The sequence below is a fragment of the Erinaceus europaeus genome, chromosome 17 (genome assembly GCF_950295315.1).
Source record: "Erinaceus europaeus chromosome 17, mEriEur2.1, whole genome shotgun sequence".
Classification (NCBI taxonomy): Eukaryota; Metazoa; Chordata; class Mammalia; order Eulipotyphla; family Erinaceidae; genus Erinaceus; species Erinaceus europaeus.
Window position 1 is genome coordinate 41961006 of NC_080178.1, and position 23431 is coordinate 41984436.

General features: G+C 47.0%; 1 pseudogene; it reads left to right on the plus strand.

Moving 5' to 3' along the window:
* The first annotated feature begins 248 nt into the window (after positions 1–248).
* The window catches only part of LOC132533702 (NADP-dependent malic enzyme, mitochondrial-like), a 138221-nt pseudogene continuing 115038 nt past the window's right edge, over positions 249–23431 (plus strand).

Below are 23431 nucleotides of genomic sequence, written 5' to 3' on the forward strand. Positions count from 1 at the left end.
TCTATGGGCATATGAAGGATTTATAAAAGATAAAGATCATAATAGTAAAAAGAATCGCCATACTGCTTCCCACAAGGGTTGGACCAATTTCCATTCCCCCAGCTATATAGAAGGCTTTCCCTCTCCCCATCCCCTTGCCAGCATTTGGTGTTTCTGTCCTTTCTGATGTCTGACATCCTCACAACTGGCATCTCTTTGTTGTTCTTACTTGCATTTCTCCGATAATCAGTGACTGAATGTTTATTCACATGTCTATTGGCCCTCGAGATCTCCACGTATCACAAGAATATAAGAAACTGTCCTCAGATGCCAATACTGTAAAATATTATTTCTCCCAGGAAAATTGGTTGTGGTGGGGGATACTGCAGAGATGACTCAGAGGCAGAGCACATGCATGAGCCCCTGAGTTTGAGTCCTAAGCATCTTATTTCTGCAAAATACATCAGAAACTTCTGGTTTCAAACAGTGAAATGTCTCATCCCACTGCTGCACCTGGGATGAAGGTGTTGGCAGGGCCATGCTCTTTATAAAAACAATGGCGGGGGCGGGAGAGGCTGGGGAGGAGTCATATCTTGTCTCTGAAGCTTCTGAAAATCACAAGCAAGCCTAGTCCCTCCTTAGTTTGTGGATTCTGCTGCATTCACCCAGTCTGCCACCATAACCACATGTCCATTTCTCCCTGTGTGACCCTCTCTTTCCCTCTCCCTGTGTGACCCTCTCTTTCCCTCTTTTTGGGAGACAAACAACAGACTAGATGATAGCTCCTCTTACCTTGACTGTGTCTGCAAAAACCCATTTTCCAAGTAAGATTACTGGGATCAGAGTTTCCACATGCCTGTTAGTTAGATCCAGTCCCCCAGGGAGTGAGCAGGAAATATCTGGCTATGATATCACTCTCTAGCAAAAGTAACCCTCCTCCATCCACATTTATGGACCGCTAGGTCATGGCCCTGGCTCATTTTATCCCATGTCATCCTCATTTTGAGGTGACTCTGATCATATGTCCAGAGGCTCTATTCACTGGAAAAAAACTGAAAACAAAAACATAAGATGCAGACCAATTCACTTGTGTGTATGTGAGTGTCCTGGATCCAACAAGCTCACAAGTGCCCTGTAGAGGGTGATGGTAGGGTAGGCTCTGGGGATGGCACCGGTGAGAAGACAGGTGTTTTCTGGTCCCACCGAATAGACAGTCTAGTGGGAGGAGGTTTGCACTCAAGACGTGTCTTCCAAAGTAACAACCTCTAGACAGGCCTGAGGACAGAGCCTGGTGATGTGCATTCCTGGGTTCTGGCGCCCTCTGGTGACTGTGGCTGTGTCTCTCCTAGTGGGCTGTTCATCACCATTCATGACAAGGGCCACATTGCCACCATGTTCAACTCATGACCGGAGAATGACATTAAGGTAGGGTTCTTCTCTTCTATGCTGTTGTTCTGTACTGGACTGGGTCCTCTCAGCCTGGATCAGAAAGAAAGCCATTGCATCACCAAAAGGAAGAGTCAACACACTTGTATAAGGCTTGGCTCCCATACCTGTCATAGCTATGTACAGGAATCCTGATAGAGGGAAAGTGGGCCAGAGCAAGGGTTCCAGAGATAGTGGGGCTGAGGAATTGAACACAGATCCTGGTGCAGGGTAACCTTGGTATCTCTGAATGATGATGGCAGATGGGTTTCCTCCACTGAGTCTGCAGCAAACACCACACCTTTAAGGGGAGTTGAGGGGACAGGGGCCCACGTTGGCTCAGGTAGGCTGGCATCCAGAGGAAGACCACTGCAGGAGCACTCTCCCTTGTCTGGCAGGCTGTGATGGTGACAGATGGGGAATGCATCCTGGGCCTGAGGGACCTGGGCTGCTACGTCATGGGCATCCAAGTGCTATACACAGTGTGCAGGAGAGTCAACTCATGCCAGTGACTGCCTGTGATGCTGAATGTGGGCACCAACAACCAGGTAATGCCGCCAACCCACGGCACAAGGCCCTGAGGACAGCAGGGATGCTTCTGCTTCAGGGAACCTCCTTTTCTTGGATGACACAAGAGGAGAGAGAGAGAGAAACATAAAGAAAGAGACGCCAGGTCAGGCAACATACATGTCCTGCAAGATGCAATTATAGACAACAGAACTCCTTTGTTCTGCACCCTAAAAAGAATTTCTTCCAGAGACCAGGTGGTGGTACATCTGGTGGAGCACACATGTTATAGTGCTTGAGGACCCAGGTCCGAGCCCCCAGTTCCCACTTGCATACGGAAAGCTTTGCAAGTAGTGAAGCAGTTTTGCACGTGTCTCTCCCCTCTCCCTTGATATCTCCTCTAACTTCTCAATTTATGGCTATCTCGAGTCAATAAATGATGACAAGAAAAAACAAGTGTACTTTGTCTCAGACTCCGAAAGGGGAAAATATTAGGGGAAGATGACCAGAGGAGACTAAACCCCTATTATCCTGGGATCTAAATGTTTTCACCAACAGTATTTGCTTCTAAACCATCACTGAGAAGGAAGAGAATTAGGAAAATCAGAGGATGTCAGGTACTGTTTTGCTTATCTGAAAGAGAAGAGGGAAAAGGAAGGACATTCAGAAGTAGCAATAGGTGTAGCTATGATGTAGAAAGGAAGTGAAGACAGAGTCATAGAAATGAATAAAAATGGGCAAAACAAAACTTCAGAAACACACACACACACACAGGAAGAGGGAGACAAATATATACTCAACCCACACCTATGGCCTCAGAACTATGGTGGTTTCTGCTGGAGGGTGATGGAAACATAGAACTCGGATGGTAGGGATGATATGGAATTGGACCCCTATTATCCTATAATTTTGTAACACACTATTAAGTCACAAATAAAACATAAAATTAAAAGGAAGCAGGGAAAAAAAGCCAGGCCAAGTAGGACAAGGGCCTGGCCCAGATGCAAGCCCCCACACCACACAGGGGTATTTGGCATCAGGGGAAATTCAGGTGCTTTGGAGTCTCTCCTCCTCTTTGTTTTTCCTCTCTGTCTCTCACTCTTTCTCTACCTGACAAAGCTGTTGGGGCAATGAAATTGTGCATGCCTGAGTCCTGGCTCCAGAAAGCTAGTCATGGAGAACATGAAGAGAAGTGGTGAAAGTAGAATAGTGGTTCCATTCTAGGCTCTTTTCTTCAGTATTTTTCCACCAAAGCCATCCTACATCCTAAGACCAAAGCTGCCTTTTCCCAGCAAAGCCACTGGAATCCAGCTGTTCTCAAGTTCATGTGTATTCTGAGTTCTTTCCCAAGTTAGCTTTTGTCCTACTGTGTCATTGCTTTGTTCGTCTGTTTGTCTGTCTGACTGTCTTACCAGGGCACCAATAAACTCTGGCTTATTGGTGGTGCTGAGGATTGAACCTGGAACCTTGGAGCCACAGGCATGGGACTTTTTTTTTTTATTACCATCAAGTTGTCTCCCTTGCCTCTCTTCTCCAAGGTTGTCATTTGATTGGCTGCTGAGTGTATCCACAGTTCCATAAGGAACTGCCCTCCCACAACTGGACTCAGGAAATTTCTCATCTCCTGGAAAATATACCTGGTTCCAGCACTCAGCTAACGCCAGTGAGTTCCTCTGTCTTCCCCCAGCAGCCAGAAACACACACACACACACACACACACACACACACACACACACACACACACACACACACCTGGAGCCAAAAAGATAGATCCAAAAAAGGAGCTGAAAATGTTCCTGAAAAGATGAGTATGCTCAGGAGAACATATGAGGCTGAAGCTCAAAGGGGCAGGAGTGTGGTGGATGTGTGGAGAAGAGCCAGAGGGATGTCATCCAGGAATGCGCAGAGAGGTTGTCCTCTAGCCTAAATAAAGCCAGCGCTGCCCACAGTGCTCTGGCTTCTCTTGGGGCAGAGCCCCCTGACACAGGATGAGGAACTGAATGAACTGCGTGTCTCAGTGGCTCTTCAGGGACTCTTCAAGGAGCTGGGAGTAGCTTTAAGTGCTGGGTTCAAGCCCCAGCACCACGTGGGAGCATCACAACACCAGGGGAACTTTATGCCTGGTGGTCCAGTGCTGTTTCTTTCTGTTTCATGCCCCCACCCCCAACAAAAAATAGGCAGCGTCAAGGCACTAGGTGGCTTGTCTGGTAGAGTGCAAATTTTACCAGGCCAGAGGACCGTGGTTTGAACTGCAGGTCACTGGGTGTGAGCACCTGCAGAGGGGACACGTTCTGTGCAAATGAGCATTGCTGTGGAGGTGTCTCCCCTTCTCTAGCTCTCTGTCTCTTTTGGCATCTCACCCTTTCAGCGCATTGCTGAGGCTCAGTGCCTGCACAACTCTACTGCTACCAAATGCCATTTATTTTCTTTCCTCTAGATAAAGGGTGAGCGACAGAGAGATAGAAAAGAGAGACACAGAGAGGAGAAGAGAAACCACAGCACTGGTCCACTACTTGTGAAGCCCCCCAAGCCCCATCGACAGGTATCCCCATGTTGTGGCTGGGGTTCAAACCTAGGACCTCTTGTATGATAGCATATATTCTCACTGATGTCTACATTCAGATATGGAATCCACTGCCTCATCCAGTTTGAGGACTTCGCCAATGTCGATGCCTTCCGTCTGCTACACAAGTACCTAGACAAGTACTGCATGTTCAGTGATGACATCCAAGGTAGGTTACTCCCTGAGACTGGATACCTCACACAGGACCACCTGATGCCAACATGCCACTGGGGCTCCACTGCCTGGTGGCTCATGCTTCACTGTGACCTGGGAGAGAGTGCTGGGGCTATGCTAAACCACTGCTCCCTGGTCTAGACCTTGGAGACCATGACCGCATCCAGGGAGATGAGTATTTCATGACTGCATATATCTGTGACTGTGTACAAGAACACAGAGTCGAGCCTCTGGACACCACATGGGAGCACCTATAAGAGGGAAGCTTCATGAGCAATGGAGCGGTGTTATGGTGTCTCTCCTCTTTCTATCTCTCTCACTCTTAATCTGTCATCATAATTTCTTTTTTTTTCATTTATTTAAGAAAGGAGACATCAAAAAAACTGTAGGATAGGAGGGGTACAACTCCACACAATTCCCACCACCCGATCTCCATATCTCATCCCCTCCCCAATAGCTTCCCCATCATCTATCCCTCTGGGAGTATGGACCAGGTTCTGTGAGATAGAGCATATGTTCACATGTATCCATAAACTAGGGCAAAATATATACCTGAAAGCAGAAGTACACTAGAGTCTGCAGTGAGTAATCCACAACACTTCATCTCCACCATTCCGACCTTTGGGTCCATGATTGTTCAGCAGCATAATTTCTAAGTGTCCAAACATGGAAGCAACCCAGGTGTCTAACAAAAGATGAGAGGCTGAGAAATTGTGGTCTATATGCACAATGGAATACTACTCAGATGTTAAAATGAGGAAGTCATGTGTTTTGCTTCATGTTGGAGTTTAAAAGAATCATGTTAAGTGAGATCACTAACAAAGAGGAGAATGAATACTGAATGATCTTACTCCTGGGGGAAATTAAGAAACAAGGATAGAAAGAGAAAACACAAAGTGAGACGTGCACTGGGTGTTTGCACCAAAACAAAGGAGGAGAAGGGAAGGAGAGGAAGGGACTTTGGAGGCCTTGGGCTATGATGCTGAAAGGACCTAAGCTGGGGGTGACAGTGTTCTGCAGACGCCCACCACAGGGAGGTGAGACTTGCACTCCTGTGTCAGCAACTACCCTGTAAACCATTACCCCCCCCCCAATAAAGTTATTTGGGGGTGAGGATTTTAAAGAGCAAGAGGAAGATGGATGGACTTACTCTATATCCTAGGAGAAGAGGAAAACAGTTGGTGACATACTAAGAGGGCTTTGATAAAATGGTGGGCAAAGGGAACTAGAGAATTCTGGAGGAGGGTCAGCCTATGCAATGTTTACCACCTCTGTAACTGGCCTGAAAAAAAGAGACAGAGATGAGGAGAGACTTACACCATGGCACTTGAATCTTTATCTCATAGACAGGAATCAGGAGTTTGAACCTGGGTTCTTGCACATGGCAATGTGTGTGCTGTGATAGGTATGCCACCACCTAGCCCCATAAACAAAAAGTTAAGTCCAATGACTACTTCTCTTATTTATTTATAAAATAAAATGGAAAAACCATAGGATAAGTGGGGTAAAATTCCACACAATTCCCACTGCCAGAGTTCCATATCCCATCCCCTGCCATGATAGCTTTCCTATCTTTATTCCTCTGGGAGTATGGGCGCAGGATCATTATGGGGTGCAGAAAGTGGGAGGTCTGGTTTCTGTAATTGTTTCTCCATTGAACATGGGCATTGGAATGTCAATCCATACTCCCAGCCTCTTTCTATCCTTCCCTAGTGGGGCAGGGCTCTGAAGAGTTGGTGTTCCAGTATACATGGTGAGGTCGTCTTCCCAGGGAAGTCAAGATTGGTATAATGATAACATCTACAACTTGGTGTCTGAAATGACTACTTCTGGGTTGTCCTCACCCTTGTAATCATTGAGTGACCTCTTTCTTTTTAAAGGACCATAGGCTTTTTGTTGGAATTTGAGGGCCTCTTCTCATTCAGGGAAAGATATATTTATCTTTGTGTTGTAAAATCTAAGTGTGAGTTCAGATTTGTGACTCCCTCTCTGGGTCTAGGAAGTTTTTTGAGTTGAATATGATTTAATGAGCCCAAGAGACCTCCTCCTACTAGGTCCCCAGACAATCTACATGCTCTGCAAACCAAGCTATAAATTCATGTTCAAATCTCTTCTCCCCTGTCTGCAGTAGTATATGGCCCTGGTGATCCACTGGGCATAAAATGTAAGCCAAAGACTGTGCTTGAGTCCCCACACCAAAAATCAATGTAAAGGGCTGGTGTGTGTGTGTGGGGGGGGGGGTGTTGGGAGAAGGAAAATCAGCGCCCCCTGGCCCTGATTTCCTCCCTCTCCTCTGAGTGTGTCTCTTCCCTTCTGGTTCCCATTCAATGGTTTTAACATCCACAAGCTTATCATTATTTTATCTGGTCCATTACTGTGTTTGCTTATGAGTGGAAATTCACACTGTCTCTGTTTCCCCGCTGGCCTTGTTTCTTGATGTGGAAGCCCTCTAGGTCCTTCTTGGTGCAGGTAGTGAGTCTCTGTTTGGGTCTTTGTCTTCTTCTGTTTTGTGTTGTTATTTTGATTTTGCTTTTGGCAGCAACAAAAAATGCAGTGCTGCTCTGTGCAGTGTTCTGCTGGAATGTTTACAGGCACTTATGTCAATGCCAGAAATGATCCCAGAATGACCGTGGGAGGGCTACACAGAAGCTCCTGTCTTTTCATAACAGGCTGTTACTTAGGTCTTCCTCGGTCTCTCTGGGAGCCAACTGGACACCTGGGGCACCCCCCCCCCCCAACAAAGAAGTTGAGCCCAGATTGCTCTGTCACAGGCACAGCCTCCGTGGTGGCTGGGATCCTTGCCACTCTGCTGATCACCAGAAGCCGGCTCTCTAGCCATGTGTTTGTCTTCCAAGGAGCCGGGGAGGTAGATGCTGCCAGGAAATGGAGGCAGCCTGGCACGATGCCTCATCTGGACACTGTGCTCCTTTGCCATGTGCACGGCCACTGAATTGGAGGAACCTCCAGACCTATGGGCTTTTTGCACCCTCTCTCATTTGAGGATCCCTGCGTCCCCCAGGTGTGGAGGGAGGAGGGCTGGCTGCTGCCTCCCTGGGTCTGAGCCTGTCCTGTGTGGCACCCCCAGGCTGCCCTGGGCATCGCTCACCTCCTGGTCATGTCCCTGGAGAAGGAAGTCATCCCTGCTGCTGAGGCCACCGAGAAGATCTGGATGGTGGACTCCAGAGGACTCATTGTCAAGGTGGGTTGGCCTGGAGGCAAGACATGGGGTATCTTACAGTAGCTGGATATGGGGTGCTCACCTGTGAGGAGGCAAATTGGCAGGCAGGAGAGAGAGGAAGAAGATGAGGGCAGGGCCTGCTCTTTATTTGGATGGATGGATGGATTTTGACACCAGGGTTACCACTGGGGCTCAGTGCCTACACTGAGTCATTAGTCTTGGCTGTCTTTTTTATGTAGAGAGGAAGAGATCGAGAGAAATAGAAAGGGAGAAAATGTGAGAGAAACAGAGAGAAAGGTAATTACTCTGTGTCACAGAGTAATCCCACTCAGATGTCACTTAGAGCCTGAACTCAAGTCCCAGATTCCACTAGCTTAGAAAACTGGGGAGAGGGACCCACAAGACAGTTCAAAATGAAAATGTAAAAACCAGGGCTAGGAGGTGGCACACCTGGTAGAACACACACGTTCCCATTTGTGAGAACCTGGGTTCAAGTGTGGTCCTCACCTGCAAAGGAAAAGTTTCCCAAATTGTAGAACAGGCTGAAGATGCCTCTCCTTACTCTCTTTCTATCACTCTCTGTCTCTATAAAGTAAGGGTGGAAAAATATAAGAAAAGAAAAGGAGGAGGGGGGGAGGAAGGAAAGAAAGGAAGAAGGAAATAGTGACTTCCATGAGTAGTGGAGTTGTAAGCACTGAGCCTGGGCAATAACAATGCTGGCAATAATAATAATAATAGTAACAATATTATTAAATTATAAGAACCATGGACACATGCATCTAGAGCAATATATTTCAGTGGGCAGGGTATATAACTTGCCATGCACTTAAATCACATTCAAACCCTAGCACCACATGGGAGGTTGTCACTGTACTGGGAGAAGCCTTGGTGCTGTGGTGTCTCCCCTACCGTGTGTGTGTGTGTGTGTGTGTGTGTTTGTGTGTGCATGCATGTGTGTGTATGTGTATGTGTGTTTCTGCTCTTTCTCTCTCTCTCTCTCCCAGAAAGAAGTATACAGACTACTCTCTGTGGCTCAAATGCAGCAATTCTGCCCAGGTTTCCCACAGCCACATGCCTTCTTTCTTTCCTGCAGGGGAGGAGCCATCTGAGCCCTGAGAAAGAGACTTTTTCCCAGGACCATGCTGAGAAACCTTGGAGGAGGTTTTCTGGCAGGTGAAGCCCACAACCACCATAGGTAGGAGTGTCAGCCAGGCTTGATGGGTTTGATAGGCTGAGCCCTTTGGGTTGCAGGAGTGGCCCCAATTCTGCTTGATGTGCAGTGTCTACATCAACTCAGAATAGGTCTGTGGGGGCCCTACCTGCAGAGGAATGTAAGAGTGTAGGAGAAGCTGGTTGACAGATACTCTGCATAGCTCTTGAATGCAGGTCATAATGGACCTAATAAGGCAGGGAATAAAAAGAAAAAGCAAAGATATTAGATTATAATGGTATCTCTGTAGAATCTTCTCATTCTCTTGATCCTTCTTTCATTTTTCCTCTCTGTGGTGCATGGGGGCATAGGGAGGACTAATAGGGAATCCAGAATTAGGCTGGGTGCTCCTCCCCAGCTGTGCTGGTATCAGGGCTGTGAGTTTGAGGGTGGACTGGGGGTGGGGATTGGGGGAGAGACGGTGTAATTGGAGGGGGTTTGATGGGATGGTGTGGGGTGGACTGGTGAATGTAGGGGTTTAGGCGAGCATACCACATCAGTCTTAGGCTGGGTGCCTTGTCCCCAGCTGCCCTGAGGGTGGAAGGATGGTGGTTGGGGTGGGGGATGTTGAATGGGGTAAAGTGTGTTGGAGTGCTGAGAGGGGTAGAGGCAGGTCAACTAGTGGGGATGGGGGGTGGGATTTGGGGTTTAGTGGGTGCCTCCAATTCAGTTGGGTACCTCCTCCCTCAAGCCCCCCAGTTCACCCTCAACCCTCCAGCCCCTGCTACCAGGACAACTGGGAAGGAGACACAGGCAATGTTAAGAGGCCTTCCTTAAAACTGTGAAAAGGAGACAAGGACAGTGACCCCCCCCCCCCCCGGTGCCTGCTCCCTAGCTCTCAGCCTGTTCTCCTATCACTCACTTCCACAAATGATGGGCAATGAAATTCCTTCCACCAAAATGAGAACATCTCCTTTAGAAGAGATTGTATCCCAGTGGGAAAGATAGCATGATGGTTTTGCAAAAGACTTGCATGTCTGAGGCTCTGTGGTCCCAAGTCCAATCCTCTGTACCATCATCAGCCAGAGTGAAGGAGGAGTAGAGAGAGGAAGAAGAGTAGGACAAGACCAAGGAGGAACATGAGGAGTTATCCATGGGTTACCCACATTAACAATTTATTAACTAGTCATTTAGAATATTTGGGGGCTGGAGATATAACATAGAGGTTTTGCAAATGATTTTCATTTCCTTATATGTTCCAGTTTGATCCCCTAACTCCACTATAAGCCTGAGCAGAGCTGTGGGCAGAAAAAAAAAAGTGTGGCATATTGAGGCTTTGATAGCATCTGAAGGGATAGGATCCATCTCTTTTGGCAAGTTTTTCACATTCTCAGTCAGGCACATGTTAACTTTCCCCATTGACAAATGAAAATAACACAAAAGATCATCAGCCTTTCTCAGGCTAGCTGTCAACCTCCATGGCTTGGGGCTAGAGGCTCTGCTCCTAGGTGGTGAGTATAGAGAGAGAGGGCTGAGGAGAGGGGACAGGTGCCCTCTGGGAGGATGGTCTGTGCTGGCTCCCTGCTGGGTGTCTCACTTTGTTCAGCACCAATTACCCATGACTCTTCAGCTCCATTCCTAATTGACTGCCCAGTTACCCAGGATTCTCCAACTCTGTTTTTAACTGACACTTCCACTTACCCATTATTCCTCAGCTCTGTTCTTAACTGACTGTCCCACTTACCCATGACTCCTCACCTCTGTTTTTAACTGACTCTCCCACTTACCCATGATTCCTTACCTCTGTTCTTAACTGACTCTCCCACTTACCCATGATTCCTCATCTCTGTTCTTAACTGACTCTCCCACTTAGCCATAACTCTCCAGCTCCATTCTTATCTGAACACTACATAAGCCTAAGATGGAAAGTCACTCTTCCTGTTTCCAACTTGTTATTTCCAAAGAGAAATACCCCGCCATCTGACGCACCCAGGCTTCCCTACCCTCCACAAAAGGAAAACAAAGATCCCTCAAGTAGAGGCAGACCAAAACACTTTGGTAGATATTTAACAGGCAACACAACTATCCCCACACTAAACCCAGATATCTATCCTCTATAGAGTTCCCTTGGCAATCCCCACTCATTTGCATGGAGCTCTATAGATTCCCAGATCAGAGTGGAGGAAATGGGGAGAGGAGGCAACTTGCAACCCCAGAAGGCAATTACTTGTCAAAAGCTTGGGCATCTCCATCTCATTGCTGCTTCAGCACATCTTTATTCCATTCTTTCTGTAGGTTTAAATTGATTTTGTTTGATCAATCCTGTTCTTTCTGATAAATGCCTGGAGGGAAGGCAAAAGTCTAACTCCATCCACAAAAACCACCTCCCCCCAAGTCCTCTCTCCTTTGGAGTCAGTGGGAAATCTGGTTCTGCTCTCACTCTTTGTATTAAGAGGTAAAGGCAGAGGCCAGGTGGTGGTAAAACTAGTTGAAGGCACACATTACAGTGTGCAAGGACCCAGGTTCAAGCCTCAGGTCCCCAACTTCAGGGATGAAGTGCAACAGGTATCTCTCTGCCTCTCTCCCTATCTCTATCCAAAATAAATAAGATTTTTCAACAAAAAAGTAAGACAGAAAGAAAAAGTCAATGACATGAGCAGACACAGTGAACCCTAGTTCTCTGACAACTGGGGAGTCCAGGTCTGCTTGCTTTCAGCCAAAACCCACTTCTGGTCAATGAATCTCCACTCAAAGCTGCTCATTTCCATTAACTGATCTAAAACCTCATTTCATAGGGTGGCATGTGACAAGCGACAGCCTCAGAGGGTGACTGGGGAGAGTCAGATGAGAACCAGGGTGGAGTGAGCTAGAGCCAGTCATGGACTCTCCATTTGTCCACCCATGTTTCTAGTAAGGTGTCTAGGAAGAGAGTGTTATGGTGGGGAAGGAAGGCCCAAGCCCCTTACTGTTACTGGTTTTTCTGTAGCATGTGTTTGTCTTGTTGCTGACTTTCAATGTGGCTTGGGATCATTTTTCTTTTGTCTCCTGCAGTGGCTTCCATCTCTTCTTCCATACAGTCTATGCTTAACTGCTTCTTTCTCATTTTTCCCAACAATGGTGAAGTGCCCATGGGTTCATAAACGGGCAGTCTGTAAAGTCTGTGTTTCAGCCAGAACAGAGAGGGCCAGAGTGAAGGCTAAAGCTTTGGGGTACACTGACAGGCCTACTGTTAGAGGAAGGAGCCAGGGCACCCCAAACTCACATGAGGAAACCAGGTGGGTAGGTGGAGGCACAGTATTCTACCATCCACACACCAACATTCACAATGCTAGGTAGCAGTTTGTAGTTCTCAAAAAAGCAACTTTCCTGGGCTTCTAGGGCTTTTTTATATACCTCTCTTTCATCACATTTGTCCTTTTAGAGTTGAGCTTTTAAATATACAATCCTGATAACTGGAATAGGAGGAGGTAAAGGCACAGTTTATTCTAATGTTGACCAAAACCAACATAACATGTCTACCAAGTAATAGTGGGAATACGTGCCCAGGAAATAAAAGCTGGCACTTCCTTCTAGAAGCTTCCATTGCACCTGATGGAGACAGGACTTGGGGCCTGGTGGTGCCTCATCTAGGAGAGCACACATGCTGCCATGTGAAAATACCTGAGATCAAGGTCCGAGCCTGCAAAGGAGACACATCACAAGCAGTGGAACAGTACTGCAGGTATCTCTCCTGCTCTCTCTCACCCACACTCACCCACACTCACCCACACTCACACACACACACACATACAAACACACACACACACACACACACACACACACACACACACACACACACACACACACACATTCTTTAAAAAAAAAAAAAGACTGTCAGAAATGGTGGAGCATCAGAGGCACCAAGCCCCAGATAACCATAGTGGCAAAAAAGGAAGGAATGGAGGGGAGAACGAAGAGACTAGCTTTATGGAGGCAGAAACTTGGAATTGCCTTAGGGCTCTGAGAATCCCAGAGTCTCTCTCCTGCTAGGCTAGCCAGGCACAAGTTCCTTATCCCTCTCCCATGCAGCAGCCTAGGTTGGCTCCAGTCGAGTTCTCTCTAACCCAGAGAGCACTTGCTCAGGAGAAGCACCCTTAGGCTATCCGGGCACCAAGCCAAGGCTCAGACTTTGACTTTGTTCAGGAAATGGCCAAACTCAGCTTGTTTCTCTCTTCCCACTCTCTCATCCTCTCCCCAACTTCACCAACCCCCCACCCCCCAGCAAATTGCCCAGGAGGTGTCAGAGCAGCACCTGTCACAGGGGAGACTGTACCCGACCCTCAGTTCCATGTGTCTCTGATAATCACCATCAAAGTGAGGACCTCTGCCCTGTGGTAATGGCAGGGAGGCAAGTGGCCTTCTCTGTGGCTTCCGGGAGGAGGGGAGAATGGTGCATAGGAAGCTAGGAGTGTGCTGCCAGGGCTGTCCCCTGCTTGCTTCCTGTCAGACATGCTCTCACCCAGGGCTCCCACTTATGTTTGTGCACACACAGGTATGTGAGGACTAGGCTGCACATGTGTGTACATGTATGTCTTATGTGTGTACATATGTGTGAAGAAGACTGTATGGAACCCGAAATGGGACCTGAGAGCCTAGGCTGTAAACATAAATCAGAGGGGCCAGGAGATAGTTCACCTTGCAGAAAGCACAAGTTCCCCAGGTTCAAGCCACGGATCCCCATCTGCAGGGGGAGCTTCATGAGCAGTGGAGCAGTGCTGCAAGTGGCTCCCCTCATGTCTCTCCCTCTAATTCTGTCTCTCACTTCTATCTCCCACTATCTCTGTCTCATTAAAAAATAATAGCCACAGGGAAGAGTGGAGTCATGCAGGCACTGAACCCCAGAAATATCCCTGGTGGAAAAAACAAATGTGGAGCAGTGAAGTTATCTTTGATGATTCCAGGAGTGCTGAGGACATTATTATATTGTTATTTCTATTAACATACATATACTATATCTTACATCTTTTTTGTTGATTAAACCAATTTTTTACTGTTATGTTGGCTGGATAGTGGTTTACAGGACAGTTGTTGAAACATGGGTGCAATCTGTCATATGCAGAACACTCTCAATCCTAATTTAGGTGTTTCTGTTCCATCGTGCACCAGAAACTCTCCCTTCAAGCTCCCCACAGCTCTTTTGCTGCCTCCTTCCCCAGAACCCTTTGCTGTTTTTGTGCAATGCATGAAATTCAGTTCAAATTTACTTGGAATTTTCCCTTTCTGTCCTTGACTGTTAAGATCTGCCTGTGAGTGAGACCATCCAGTATTCATCCTTCTTTTTTGGGCTAATCTCACTTCACATGGTTCCTTTAAGTTTCATCCACATGAGGAAAAGGAGATGAACTTGTCATTTTTCACAGCTGATCAGTGTTCCACCAGGGCTCCACTTTCTTAGCAACTCATCTGTCATTGGGCATCTGGTTGCTTCGAAACTTAGGTTGTTACAAATAGTGCTGCTATGAACATAACTGTAGTATGTATTTCCACAGTAATTTTTTAATGTTTGTAATATTTATTGGATAGAATCAGAAATTGAGAGGGAAGGGGTAGATGGAGACAGAGATACACCTGCAGCACTGCTCTATCAATTGCAGCATCTACCGTGAAGATGGGGACTGGGAGCCTGAGCCTGGTCACTGGGCATTTTAGCACGTGTGCTCAACCATATGTGCTATTACCTGGCCCCATATTACTGTTTCTGTGTTTTTTCATTCCCTAGAATTGAATTGAAGAGCTTCATAGCATATAGTCCTCGTAACTGTCCCTCCTCCCCTAGCTGGTGACCTGTTTAGGGGCACACTAATCCCCTTTATCCCCCACCCCCACCCCTCACAGGTCTTTGACTATGCCTACAAGCACAACCTGGCCACTTACTACCTGGAACCCTTGGACAAGGAGGTGTTTGTTCACTCCCTGGTCTACACTCCTGACTACGACTTCCTTCATAAGGAAGCCATGAGTGTGCAGACGGTCTTATGCCATTACTGCAGGGCTGGGGGCAGGGACAAGGGAGGGACACCCACAATACAGATGACCTCTGATGGCTGTCCTTGTCACCAGACCACCTCAACAACACTATCCCTAAACTCTCTGTGAAAGAGCAGAAGCCCAGGGATATCTTGTCCCACAGGCCCTACATGCCCATCTTTTTAGAACCTCCCTCTACATCTGGCTTAAGGATTTCTCCAGACTTTCTGTTGCCAGCTCTGAACCTAAGTTTGTGAGAAATCTAAAAGCCCCACCTGGACCTCGGCCCCGGCAGTGCCCATGACTGCTGGTGGGGAGAGAAGTGCGGTGTGGGGAGTCACTTGGCCAGGAGGAGAGTGGTTCAGGGCATGCAGCTGAGCAGTAAGAGAGCAGAGCGGTGGAGCAGTGACTAAAATACATGAGTCACAAGCATGAGATCCTGAGTTCAATCCTTGACATCGAGTGTGCCAGTGATGTCACTGCATGACACAGGAAGCAGACACTCAGGAAACCCCTGCTGCCTGCTCTGCCTAGAGCCACACTGCCATCTGTCAGCCACAACAGGCCCCTTTGGCCCAGGTCTTAGTCTCTCCATATCTCCCAGTGTGCTGACACTCAGTGTAGTGTCCCCAAAGCATAGCTCCGTCCCATGACTCCTGGATTTGGGTTGAAAGATTCATGGGGGTTGGGGGGTGTTCCAGAACATTCATTCCTTCAGAAAAGTCCAGGCTTAGGGAGGCATGATCAGATGCACAAGTAACTGCTCTGGAGGAGAGAGGCAGAACATAGCTCTTCATACTAAGGCCCTGGGCTCGTACCCCAGTACCACATGGAAGCACCATGAATGGTAAAAGGGTTGGGGAGCTTCATGGTCAGGGGAACAGTGCTAGGGTAACTTTAGTCTCTCTCCCCCTCTGGACACAGTAAAACATTTGAAGCCAGGAGGCCTCTGAGCAATGAAATTACACTAGCACAGGGCCTTGGGCTACAGAAAGCTGTTACAAGCAGGGACCCAGGAGGGGGCTGTGATAAAGCCTTGATATAGGAGGCCCAAAGTTGGAGACCTACCACTAAATGGGAGCACCCTGGACAAAGGCCAGTGGAGGGCTGGCAGAAAAGCTTCCCTGAACAGAGGCCTGCTTGGCCCTACACTCAACACTGGCTAGAGCCCAGCCCCCACCACACTAGAGGAAGCTGCCCTGCTGGGGTCTTTCCTGCTCTCCCTCTGTCTGAAAGAATTGCCTGGAGTGCTGAAGCCCTGGATGGGGCTCCATGGATGGTGGGACAGTACTTTGATCTTGTCTTCTCTCTAAAAATACAGACTTACAGATTGTCCAGAAAGGTAGCTCAGTCACAATGAGCAGGCATGAGGCCCCTGGATTCCTCCTGGAACAAGGCACCACATTAGATAAAAAACTATGGACTGGAAAAATAGCTTTGAACAGTGTGCTGCTTTGTCACGTGCATGACCCTGGTTCAAACCTGGCACCCACAGAATTGAGGGAAATTCAGTGCTGCTTCTGTCTCTCAAAAAGTCAGACCAGAGTGGTGAAGTCTTGATGACAAAAAAGAAAAGAAAAGAAAGAAAAAAGACTAATAGCAAGCAGGCACATAGAAAAGCTTTATTGTTTTAACAAATTCCAAGAGGAGGTTGTGCTTTCTTAGACAAAGACGGGGTGATACACAAAGAGGGTACAGGAACAAGCAGGGATACACCCCAGGCAAGGTGAGGCTGGGTGCCTCTTCCTCACAGCTTCTTTGCCAGAAGATGCCGTGGGGAGCATGGACTGGGTGGTGGATGGGGGACTGGGGTGGACTGCAAGGAGGGTGGTGGATGAGGGGAGTGTGGTGGATAGGGAGATGGGAGACAGAATGCAGGGAGGATGGTTGGCTGGGGTAGGGGTCAACTGGGGTATGAGGGTATGGCCAGGGAGGGATGAAGTAGACTGTGAGGAGAGGGGTTGTGTGTGGGGGTGGGTTTGAGGGCAGCGCACCACAGCTCAGATAAGGCTGGTGCCTTCTCCTCTGCCACCCTGGCAGCAGGTGCTGTGAGGTTGAGGCTGGACTGATGTCAGGGGTGTGGGTGGAGGACAGCACTCCACCCTAGGGTGAGGCTACATAACTCCTCTCCACAGCTGTTACATTATTCTCTGGGTGCAGGTTGACTGGGGGGAGGCTGGGGGTGGTCAGGCACACATGGATTCACAAAGGGAGGGAGGACAGACACAATTTCCTCCGCAAGCTACTATGTGGCATCCAGCTGGAGTCCCGAGACAACTGGGAGGCGAGGACCGGACTCTTGCTTCACATGATCATGGGTGACCCTGGCAAGTGTTTGTTGTAGGGCCAGAAGTAGGTCTTGCCCTTGTTGGATGGGTCTCGCTGACACTGTTTGCAGCGTTTGTAGTCATTACACTGATCCAAAATAAATAGTTTGTCTGGGGCCCTGGAGGGGAGGAAGCACAGGCGATGGTGAGAAGCCTTCCTCAAAACTGAGAAAAGGAGAAAAGGACTGCAACCCCTCCCCAGTACCTGCTCCCCTAGCACCCAACCTGTCCTTCTCCTCTCACTCACTGCCACAAATGATGAGCCTAGCTGGAAGAGGGGGAGGAAATGCCTTCCACTAAAATCAAAACATCTTCTCTAGAAGATATTGTATCCCAGTGGTAAAAATAGCATGGCAGTTCTGCAAAAGACTTGCATGTCTGAGTCTCTGAAGTCTCAGGTTCAATCCTCTGTATCATCATTAGCCAGAGTGAAGGAGGAGTAGAGACAGGAAGAAGAGGAAGTAGGAGGAGTAGCAGGAGAGGAAGTAGGAGGAGTTATTCATGGGTTACCCAGGATAACAATTGGTTAATTGGCCATTTAGAATATTTGGGGCTACTGATAGAGCACAGTGGTTCTGCAAGTGACTTTCATTTTCCTTTATGTTCCAGTTTAATTCCCAGCTCCACTATAAGCCTGACCTAAGGTCAGGGGGAAAATTTTTTTTGGTATATTGAGGATTTGATAGCATCTGAAGGGACAGGCTCCATCTGATTTGGCAAGTTTTTCACCTTCTCAGTCAGGCACATGTTAACTTTCTGCATTGACAAATGAAAATAAGACAAAAGATCATCACTCTTTCCCAGGCTAGCTGTCAACCTCCATGGCCAGGGACTAGAGGCTCTGCACCTGGGTGATGAGTAGAGAGAGAGGGCTGAGGAGAGGGGAAAGGAACCCTGTGGAAGGATGGTCTGGGCCTGTTCCCTGCTTGGTGTCTCACTTTGTATAGCAACCTACCCATGACTCCATTCCTAACTGACTGCCCATTTACCCATGATTCTTTGGCTCTGCTTATAGAACAGAACAGTCCATAAGCCAAGGATGGAAAGTCACTCTCCCTGCTTCAAACTTGTTATTTCCAAAAGAAAATATCCCACACTCTGTCCCTCACCCTCCACAAAAGAAAAAACAAAGCTTTCTTGAGTAAAGGCAAACCAAAACAGCTGAAACCCTCTTCCCATCAATGAATCCCCACTCAAAAGTGGTTTGTTTCCTTTAACTCATATAAAAACTCATCTCATGGACCTACACTATGATCCAGCAATACCTCTCCTGTGGATATATCCTATGGAAGCCAACACACCCATCCAAAAAATCTGTGTACACATATGTTCTTAGCAGCACAATTTGTTATAGCCAAAACCTGGAAGCAGCCCAGGTGTCCAACAACAGATGAATGGCTGAGCAAGTTGTGTTCTATATACACAATGGAATACTACTCAGTGATTAAAAATGGTGACTTCACCATTTTCAGCCCATCTTGGATGGAGCATGAAGAAATCATTTGAAATGAAATAAGTCAGAAACAGAAGGATGAATATGGGATAATCTCACTCCCAGGCAGAAGTTGAAAAACAAGATCAGAAGTGAAAACACAAATAGAACCAGAACTGCAGTTGCTCTATTGAACCAAAATAAAAGACTCAGGTACAGTCCGGGGAGAGTTCATGTTCAAAAATGATGAAACAGCACCTAGTGGGGTTTGTATTGTCTTGTGGAAAACTGGGGAATGCTATGCATGTACAAACTATTGTATTTACTGTTGAATGTGTAACATTAATCCCACATCCCATAAGCTGAGATATATAATCATCCCATAAGGTGGCCTGTGATATGCAACAGCCTCAGAAGTTGACTGGAGAGTTGAGATGAGAAGCAGGCTGGGGCGAGCTAGGGTCAGTCATGGCTCTCCATGTGTCCACACATGTTTCTACTAAGGTCGGTGTCAAGGGGTGGGGGATGAGAGAGAGAGAAAGGAGAAGAGTTTTATGGTGGGGAAGGCCCACGCCCCTTACCTGTAATGTTTCTGGGTCATTTCTTTCTCTTGCTGAGGACTTTTTGTTTGGCTGGGGATACTCTCTTTCTTGTCACCTGCAGCGGCTTCCACCGGATGTTGTAGAAATTGAATATTTCTCTGCCGCTTCTCAGCCTCCAGAGTGTTCTGATTTTTTCCTCTTATAATAAAGTCTCCTATGGGCTCGTATACTGGCAGTATGGATGATATTTTCTTTAACTGGATCAGAGAGAGCCAGTGTGAAGGCTGCAGCATTGAGGTATACTGACAGACCCACTGAGAGAGGAAGCATCACTCTTCTAAAGCCCACTGGCATCCCTTCAATCTTCCCTCTATAGGGTGGGTTCAAATATTCCCAGGGAGCGTTATATGCAAGAGAAGCAGAAGAAACTCTTACAAAAAAGTGGCATTTCTGATTCCCCTGTGATTTTATAGCATCTGCGACACCAAGGTTATAAGCAGCATTCTTCATGCATTCTTCTTTTTCTGATTTTAGTCTCAAATTTGCAAGGAAAAAGAAAATAAATAAAACAAACACACACTGGAAGTGTCATTCTGTTTTTGCAGGCTACTAACCTTTCCTTCTACAAAGACTGTGTTTCAAATGAGACCTGTTTTTTTGTGCAGGCTATGTTGTTTTCACAGGGTTAGGTTGTTTTCGCTGGGCTGGCTTCACGGGCGGGTAACAGAAGACCAGGGACTCATGGTTGAGCTGTAGGCAGTATCTCTTTATTCATGCAGGACGCAGCACAATCTAAGACAAGCTAAGCTAAACTCAAGTAAAGTACCCTAAAACTCACAAAGGTGTCTTTATATATACTTGCCAAGTAGGGTGGAAACAGGATGTGACATAGAGAGGGTGGAGAGAAAAGTGACTGGTGAAAATCAGAGTGTGTCAAGGAGGGGGTGGAGCAGGCGAGAATCCTATCACTGAACCACCAATGCCCTGGAGGAAGTGCTTTATGTAAATGTAAAAGTGATTTATGTAAATAGACCAAAGCTTTGAATGGGATTAAATCTATCCCTATGTAGGCATATGGTTAAGCAGAAGCCAGGGGGAGCTGGCATACTATCCAACATCTCCCCCTTTCTTTTTAACTAATGGCCATTGTGTGGTGAACAGAAACCTATATCGTACAGGCGTTTTCAAAAGAACTGGCATAAGACATGGAAAAAAAAATAGGCGAGCAGCAATAACCACTGTGATGCCAAGGGGAGCTTTTGTTGCCTCAAAGGGCAAGGCCTACCAGGCAAAAGGGTATTTCTTGCCTCTGGGAACGCTTCATGCCTCTGGGGGCATCTCTTACCTCAAAGGGTGTTTCCTGCCTCTGTGGGCACCTCTTGCCTCTTGGGGCGTTTCATGCCTCTATGGGCATAACCTAATAAGGAGGGGGAGTTTTCTGAATCTTAGGGAAGAGCCTGCAGGCGAGGGTACATGGTCTATAAAGTCTCTATGCAATTGGCTGAAGTTAGTCTTTGAGAAACACAGCAGCTTGTACCAGTAAGTCCGATGGAGGTGTCAGTCCAAAGTAGCTGACCACAGAAGAAAATGCCAGAGGATGAAATGCTGCACATCTGTCTCGATGGGGAATGTCAGCCACCAGAATTCTGCTTTTCTGTAGAGAGTGAGCTTTGGAGTCTGTGAATCTGTTTCTTCAGTTCGTGCCAGGTCTCATCATTGGTTTCCGGGGGTGTGTTGTAATCATTCCATCTTGTGGGCGATGTCAGAGAACAGGGGTCCAAATGGATTTCCAGAAATTTTCATTTGAGTAGATGCTTTTTCATGTGAAGACTTGACAGCTGAAATTCACTTACTTGTCAAACAAAACTTGTAGCAGATTAGAAGTTTACTATAACTGATAACTCCATTATAATTGGAAGTCCTTTCTAGTATGATTTTAAGGTTGTTTAAACAGTTTAAACTCAATAAAATATGGAAAGGTAAACAGAAGAACCACAGTTAAAAGCTTCAGGCATGAGAATAATTAACATAATCATTGCACTATCTGCCCCACCCATAACTCATACAGTTTTCAGGATTAAACGTTTCAGATTCATGTCAAGACGTAAAAGAGAAATCAAAGGAGGAAAAAAAAACAATTTTTTGGATTGTTTCTGGATGTCTCTAGAAATCATGGCTGCATCTAGCATTTTTTTAAGTCAATGTCAAACAAAAATTCAGTCATTCAAATCATTCTCTTATGAAACGCAACTTGAACCAGATTATCAAGATCTCACCATGTAGGATTAAGAGTCCCCAGAGGGTGTCCTAGTCCAAAAAGCTCCTCGAAATTCCATTTAGGGTGCTTCTGACTGTTCCTGCTGGATTGCTTCAGGCATCTACTTTTAAAAGTGTCTTCCCATCGAAGAAAGAATCCAATCAGGAGAGTAGAACTAACCACCACGTGTCTCCATTCTTGGGAACTGCCAGGGTACTCGAGAATGTTCTTCAAATTAGAGTAGTCCTTCTCCATGGGAAACATGCAAGAAGAAGTCCATAAAGTCCCAGGGGAAATCCCCATGCATATCCCAAGGTCTACGATCACGGTCATAAAGAACCAAATTGTGGCCCGGAGCAAAATGTAGTCCTTTTCCTCAGGAAACATGGGCAAGGGAATCCAGAAAGTCCAAGGAGAAATCTCCGTGCATCTCCCAAGCTCTATGATCCCGGTCATAAGGAACCAAAGTTCCTGGTCAGGGAACCGAAGTGTGGCCCAGAGTAAAATGTTCCAGAGACAGAGAAACTGTCTCATAATGAAACAGTAGAGGCTTTGGCAAACCTCTTCGTAAGTAGAAGAGAAGACCATAGTGCATAGGTAGGCAAAGTCTTCACTTATCTGGGAGTTGCGCAGGTCCGGTCCCACGTTGTACCGCCATATGTTGTTATGCTGGGAAATTGTGCCAATGCAGTCACACCTGCCATGTTGTCCCCTCAGGCTACTGCTAGTTCCCTGGAGAGTTGGGATATTCTTGGAGTGCCTGTTCAGCCATGTTGTGCCCTCAGGACATTGTCTATATCCCCACGATATCTGGAGTGCTCTGGTTACTCCTCCCCCCTCCCATTCTCACGAGAGTTATCATCCTATCCTGGAGTGCTATGGTTACTCCTACCCCTTCCCATTCTCGCGAAAGCTACTCCTATAAAAACCCTTCCTTTTCTGCACCTCTCTCTCTTGCTGGCGCTCCACTCTGGTGTTCAGACGCAGGAAAGGTTACTGCGTGAGGCGGCCATTTTCTCTACCTCCACGTGGCCCAACCTGCTTCTCTAACACCCAACTCTGAGGTGTCAGCGTGAATAAAGATTTGTGTTTCCTCTTCGCTCCGGACCCTCTCTCTCTCTTCTCTGCGGCCCGCGCACTACAACATCTGGCTCTACAACAGAGACCAAACTGATTGGGCTTTTCTATGTTTGTTTTGCTCCCTGAGAAAATGTTTCCCAGTCAAGAACTTTCTTTTTCAAGCCCAAGGCCTGGTGGCTCAAGCAAGCCAAATAGAATGGCACCTGAAAATGTGTGGCTGTCTATGTTCTTCCCTGCACTCATGCAACAGAGTAGAGTAAACCCTTCATTCATCCTCCAAACCTCTCCCCAATGCATTTATATAAGCTGTGAGGAGATCAGAAAGTAGCTTCAACTCCTAAATGAAGTGCACCAAACAAGACTTTAGTCTGTTCCTGGAAACCTGGCCATGACCCAAACTTCATTCTCACATGAAATGCCTGATTTGGCACACTGCCAGGCAGACATGCGCAGGACATCTGCAGTGACCTTGTCTTGTCTGCTGCCCCCACTGCACCACCTCTCAATCAAAGCATTGCACTACCTGGTCTTTGAATGCAATGTCCTTGTCCTTCATTATCTGGTATTGATGTAGAAATTGCTAGTCCTCCTCTTCTTTGTTCTTCTTGATATTAGAATACAGTGCACTGTTGGCCTTCGTGCACTGTATACACACGTAACAAAGTTCCTACAATGATGCCAAGGGTCTGTCCTGGCAGTTTGCTTTCTTACCTTCACACTTCTTCCTGTGCTCCCCCAAGACTGGATTTCTCCAGGAAGGTGTTTTATAAAAGGACATATGAACAGCGATCGACACGATGGGTTTGATAGG